The sequence below is a fragment of the Trachymyrmex septentrionalis genome, unplaced genomic scaffold, assembly GCF_001594115.1.
Source record: "Trachymyrmex septentrionalis isolate Tsep2-gDNA-1 unplaced genomic scaffold, Tsep1.0 scaffold31, whole genome shotgun sequence".
Classification (NCBI taxonomy): Eukaryota; Metazoa; Arthropoda; class Insecta; order Hymenoptera; family Formicidae; genus Trachymyrmex; species Trachymyrmex septentrionalis.
Window position 1 is genome coordinate 1,842,398 of NW_017305474.1, and position 6,717 is coordinate 1,849,114.

The 6,717-nt window shown below is 32.9% G+C and overlaps 1 protein-coding gene across 3 annotated transcripts in view; it reads right to left on the reverse strand.

Moving 5' to 3' along the window:
* Positions 1 to 6,396, reverse strand: part of LOC108749707 — a 98,734-nt gene extending 92,338 nt beyond the window's left edge. For all 3 annotated transcript variants that reach the window (XM_018488607.1, XM_018488605.1, XM_018488604.1), the window contains exon 1: positions 6,043 to 6,396. The gene's annotated coding sequence lies outside the window, so the exon portion shown is untranslated. The remainder of the gene's footprint in view (positions 1 to 6,042) is intronic.
* Positions 6,397 to 6,717: the final 321 nt, after the last annotated feature.

The window sequence follows — 6,717 nt, forward strand, 5'->3', positions numbered from 1 at the left end:
GTTTTACTGAAGTACCTAAAGATATAGATACAGAATCTGAAAAAGCATATCTGAAAATGATTTTGTTGGATTATTAAAATAATTGTGTGGAGAAAAAGAGAGAGAGGATGGGGGAAGGGGGGCATTCAAGATGCAGTATTGCTTGTCATGCTTAAATTTGCTATCAGAATTATTTTAATGGTCCAACAAAATCATTTTCTGTACCTATACTTACATTTTTAGGTATTTCAGTAAAATCTTTTTTTCCACGTTACATACGAATGCGTTTTTTGAAATACATTTTACATCGTGCAGCGATTTCAATCACAAATGTAAATTCGGCAGGCCGTATTTTTACGCGACAATTTCTCTTTCTCCCTTTTCATTCCTGTCTCTCTCTCTCTCTCTCTCTCTCTCTCTCTCTCTCTCTCTCTCTCTCATACGATGACATAACACGTTCCGGAATTTACGTTACAATAAAAACCGGCGCGCCCGGACCATGGGATCAACAAATGCCTGCACGCATTAGCCAATCCTGCAAATCGCTGGTTTCGTAACGATCCATTATTATCGGTCGGAGGAGCGATCACGTAACCTTGTAATCGTACCCACTGCGATTACGCGTTGTAATTTTCGAATGCCTTTTATGTTCTGGAGATTCACGTTTGTAAAATTCATTTTCGTAATCACACATCGTCATCGCCGCCGCCAAACGTGTACGCGTTTATAAATATTTATTCCTACTTTGCAATTTTCCTTTCTTACGATAACGACGCGGAGATACGTACTGATTACCTACTTCTTCCTATCATTCATGCCGTTTCCCAATGATATATGAACATTATGACAGAATGGAGATTAAATGAAAATTTTATATTTCAAAAAAAAAAAAATATTAAATCTTTTCTCTCATATCAAGTATATTCTATAAAAATGTTCCCCCCAAAATAGAAACATTAAATAGAACTGTGAATATTTTCTCTTCGTATTTGTAATACATATAATTTTATTCTATTTTCTTCTTGTGTGTTTTCCTTCCTTTTCACAAGTAGTAAATTCCAAAATTTGAATAATTAAGTTAAGCACACTGAGAAAAAAATATAGTTAATTTTAATAAATTTATTAGTTCAATACTGCCAACTAAACATTTACTTACAGTAAGTATTTGTTCAATAAAAAAAAATAATTGTTAAATCAAATTAACATTTCTTGTATCAAATAAATATATCTTTATATTTAATAAATATTTAGTTGGCAGTATTTCAACTAAATATTTATTAAAATTGACTATATTTTTTTTCAGTGTAGTATTTCTCATATCCTAATGATATTCTCAGTCAAGTGTTGGAAAATATGATTTATATGCATATTGCTTGGCAGAAAAATGATAACGTCTTTATCAGATTCAAAGATCATTTTGATAAGTGAATTCTTCGACAAACAATTACATTATTATAATGTTCATCGTAATAAACGGTGAGGTCATCGTTTGTGTAAGTACGTATTTAACCTTAGAATCAATCGTCGTCACGATATTATACAGCGTCCGGAAATATTCGAGCCGCGTTTCAAGATGCTCATCACTCGAAGCGAGCACGGTGAACGCAAATATTTTCGCAGAACGAATCGCGTGCCGTCTGCGACGAATTAAACTATCGTTCGCGCGATTTTAATAGCCACGGACCAACCGGAACGATCCTCGCCGTCAGTCACGCGTAAACGTTAATTAAGCATTTCGTACGACGTAGGCGTATTTTTGCAACGCGTGTTTTATAAACACACCGGTTGGCCCAAATTCGCGACTGGGGACTCGATGAGTCACGTCTCGTACTACCGTTTTAACGTTTTGTCGAAGGAATCGATAGCTGGATTTCGAACATTGACAAAACAGATAGTAATAATAATTAGTAATAATAATCAAGCCTAGATGGAAAGAACAATTTTGCTGAAGTATCTAAAAATTGAGCTAGATACAGATCAAAAATATTAGTTGGGCAAAAAAGTAATTGCGTTTTTTTTCGCTCAAAATTGTATATACAATATCTCTGTCAATAATAAATTAAATATAAATTTAAATAAAGAATTTTAAAGCTTGAAATCTGTACTTTTAAAAGCTTATCATATTTTTTAAGTTTATATGAGTTTGGTAATTTTTACATATAAAAAAATACGAGCTGAAAAAGACGGAAAATTGTCTTCTCACTTTGTGGATTTGTAACGTGCCCGAAACAAATTTGAGAAAATTTTCGACTACTCGTGAAAGCTTCATACTATCCCTACAAAATCGTTTTTTTTTTTTTAAATATTCCTACGATTTTTTATTACTGAGTTATCGCGGATTAAGTAAAAAGATCATTTTGACTTTAATTGCTCATAACTTCGTTAAAAATTGCCGTATCGCAATTTAAAAAAGAGATTCTTAAACTTTATTCTATCAAGATATATTTATATTGGTTGGTAAGAAAGTAATTGCGGTTTTTACTGATAGATGCCTTTTAAAAAAACGCAATTACTTTTGCCAATCGAATAATTTTATTTTGACATATCAAAATAATTATACTCGAGCTAGTTCGTAAAATGTTAAAACTTTTTGCATAAGCATTACTTATTGTGTTTAATATTCCTAAAGTTATTATTTTGATGGTCCTACAAAATTATTTTTAGATTTGTGTCTACCTAAATTTTTAAATACTTTGGCAAAATCATTCTTTCCATGTAGTTACTATAACTTTAGTAAATAGAAATAATTTCAAATGTTTGATTAATTTTTTCAAACCAACTAAAAGCAGCTAATTCTTTTTTTAGATATAATATTTTATTTTTATAGATATTATCTTATTTTTTTAAATATTATTTATATTACCAAACAATAGTCAGTATTTATTATGTTTGGTAATATTTATTTATTTGCTAAATATTTTTACATCAATACAAAATATATTTGGTAATTATACGCTAAAAAAAGAGTTTGATTGCATTAATTGGGATTCTGGTTGAAAATGGTTTGAGTTTACAGAATAAAACATTTTTCTTAGTGTGGTTGAAATAACCACAATTCTGATGTGATCAGAATCTTCTCATTCGTCCATTTTCCATCAAAAGTTTTCCCCAAACTTTTTTCAACGAAAGAAAAATAGCTCTATCAACAGAACAAATTACGAAGAAAAATACGAGTACGAAAAGATCCAGCTATACTTAAGAAAAAAAGTATTTATATATATTGGATTTAAATATTATATTTGATTTAAATTATACATTCCCAAACGAAAGAAACAAAAACGAACTAAACTAATTTAGTCAAACTCGTAGTAAAATTACCAACTTTTTTTTCCTCAGTATAGTTCAAATTAAACAAGTATCTCGCAAAGGCAAACAGAATCTACCTCACGAGACGAAATTCAACTTGCAAAGTTGGATCCCTTTCGCGCGCGCGCATCTCGAGGGAGATTTTATACGTCGCGGCCGAGAATACGCGGACGAGAGAGAATCAGAGAATATTCACTGAGAAGACTCGTTTCAAAAATTCCGCGAATAAACGAGATGAAAACAAACACCGAGCGACGATGCCGCGCTTCGGCGAAGCGCGCCAGCAGCCTTGTTTCACTGAGCGGATGCGCGAAAACAACGTCGAATTCACAATTCGAGAGAGAAATGCTGACAGAAAAATCACAGGAACGTAATTGCGATCGCATTGTGCTATTCTCGCGATATACATCATATAATTCCTTTCCCCGAGCTGCCTTTCGTAGATTCGCGCCTCTCGGAGTCCCGTTATTCTCTATGCACACACAGAAAAATTATATACAAGTATACCGTACGCAAGTAATAATTACTTGTTTCAAGTACTTCAAAAGTTCATATATTTGCAAATCATAAGTTCATCACGAGCGTCAAATTTATTTAAAATAGATTTTAAGTTCTAAATCCTAGTGAGTTTAATACTTGAATCAAAATTACTAAATTAAAACAAATTCGACTTGCTTGAATAAAGTCGCTTCTTCAATTTTAGAATATTCTCCAACAAAAAATAAATTCTTATTTTCAATATATAATGAGATAAGTTTTTTCTAAAATCTGCAATACATATATTTTAAGATTATTATCGAGAAAATATTTTTTGTTAAAGACAACCGTTACTTAAAAGGAAGAAAGTAAATTGAGCAGTCACTTTTCTTATGTTAGTATAGATAGAATAATACTTTTCTTCAGTAATAGAATATTTCTGTGTGATTCTGTGTATAACAATAATAAAAGGTACGGAACAAACGGAATGCGAATCAACGTAGAATTTTCCTCCTCTGATTGTACATATCATGTTCCCAGGTCGCGTAATCCTTGATCGATAGTTCTCGAGAAATTAAATAAACGTTGAGTGTAATATAATGCTCGCCGTGCACGCCCGAGATACTTCTAGCGTCTCGAATCGCATCGTCGACTTTTAGCGGTATTCGCACTTCGCTTGAGTGCAATTAAATTCAATTAAAAAGTAAGATTTCTAGCAAGCTCTCTTATTCCGTCTAAAATACGCCCGTTAGAAAAGTGATTTAGTTTACTATGCAAACTTAAAAGTTACAATTAAAGAAAAAGTAATTATATTTATGACTAATAAAATGTTCCTGAATAAAAATTTTTTTAAATAAAATAGAGACAAAGCTTTTTTCTTTAAATAACAAAGTGAGATTTTGGTTTTTAAATTATTGCCTTCGTAAACTTAAAAATCACAAATAAAGAGGAGAGTTAATATGATTGTCTTTCAAAATATTTCTATTGAATTAATTTGAATTAAAAATATTTTTAATATATATTATATATATATAACTTAGAGAGGCTTTTTTTAAATAACATGAAGCAAGATTTTGGCTTATAAATTATTGACTTTTACACTGTAAAATCTATAGTGTCAAATATAATTTAATTTATGTCGTCACTTCTCTTATAAAATATATCGTTAATTTGTACTAAAATAATAGAGTCAAATAGTTTCAATTCGGTTAATATAATGTCACATTATAACTATTGTCAAATATAACCATTGTTTTAGTACAAAATAACGGTATAATTGAGCAGTAGCGGCTTGTATTAGATTAAATTGGACACTAGATCTAACACTGCAAATAAAAAGAAATGTAAAAGACATTATGACATGTTTCTATTAAATTAATCTAAGTTAGAGACTTTAAAAAAAAGAAAATAAATTAGAGACATAATTTTTTCTTAATAAATAGCAAAGCAAGAATATGGCTTTCAAATTATTAACTCCGTAAATTAAAAAGTTACAAATAAAGTGAAAAATTAAAGAGGCTAAGTAATTATAAAATTCTATTAAATTAATCTGAGAATTAAGAATTTTTTAAATAAACTGGAACCAATGTTTTCTTAAATATCACAAGATTCTGGCTTTTAAATTATTGACTTCATAAATTTGAATCACATAAATAAGCAAAAAGAAATAAATATAAATAAAGAAAAAAGTAAAAAATACTAAGTGATTATTCTTTTTTATAAAATATTTCTATTGAATAATCTAATTTAAGGATTTCTTTAATAAATAAGAAAGACGCGGAATTTTCTCAAATAACGAATTAAGAGTGTGATTTTCAAATTATTGCCGAAATTATAAACACAAGTTCATGAATTAATTAATTCTCAAATGAATAGCGAATCGTCTTTCTTCGCTTGATTTCAGATGCTCATTAACGGAAACGGTCCTCTAATCTCACGGCTAATTTCACAGATATCTAATAGCGAAAAATTATGGCGGATTGTGTCCTTTCGCCGAGAAAAACCGGAGGATTCCGGCAACGATTATTATGTACAAGCGCAGTCGTATAAATATCTCGAAATTATACTCAATTCAATCTTCGAAACCCACATTCATATATTCGATCAAATAAATGGGCGCATCCCGTACACAATTTGAAGCATCGGTCGTTTCGAGTCGTTGCACTTTTCCATGGCCAACAGGTGGTAGCGGCTTTGCTTCGAGAGCGAGGAAACGCGGCCGAAAGGGACTCCGAAATTACGACGCGCTCACGCAAAACACACATGCACACGCACATTTACCTTGAAAATCCAATGAATCTCGGAACAGCGATGATGTTTCTGGTACGACGAGGCCAAGATCCTTCGGCTGCTCCGTTCGCGTTCTCTCATACAGGCTGCTGCGTTCACTCCGAACAATCCCGAAAAGGATTCCCTCGGGCGATCCACTTGAAGTCAGGCACAGAATGTTTTCACAGGATTCGCAATACCCGGCACCCAGATTACGACGTAGTCATAGACACACGCGAACTTGTCGCGCCGCGACGCGCGACTGTTGCGAACGTTTTGTATTTGCGAGATGGAACCGGGAACGTGCGAAATCGCGCAACGCGACGGCGCGACGCAAGGAGTGAAGGAGAACGAACGCTTGTACGAACGACGCGACGCGCAAATGAAACATGGAGTGAGACCGGCGGAGTAAACGTTACGGCGCGCTCGGCGGTCGTTGCGCGAACTACGGCGGAGATAGCCGAACGCGGCCGATGTTCGTATCGCGCTCGACCGATAGACGACTAGACGTTCTCGTTTGCGTCGCATTTCACTTCGAACGCTTGGAGTGATATTACGTTATTGCAGGACGGAGAGGCTTTCTATCTTATAACCAATCAATAAGTTTGAAAAAATTTGTTGTACAATAATGTAATAATAGTCTGACTGCTGTTGGTTTGCGCACCGATGAGATAATATTAAAGAGCG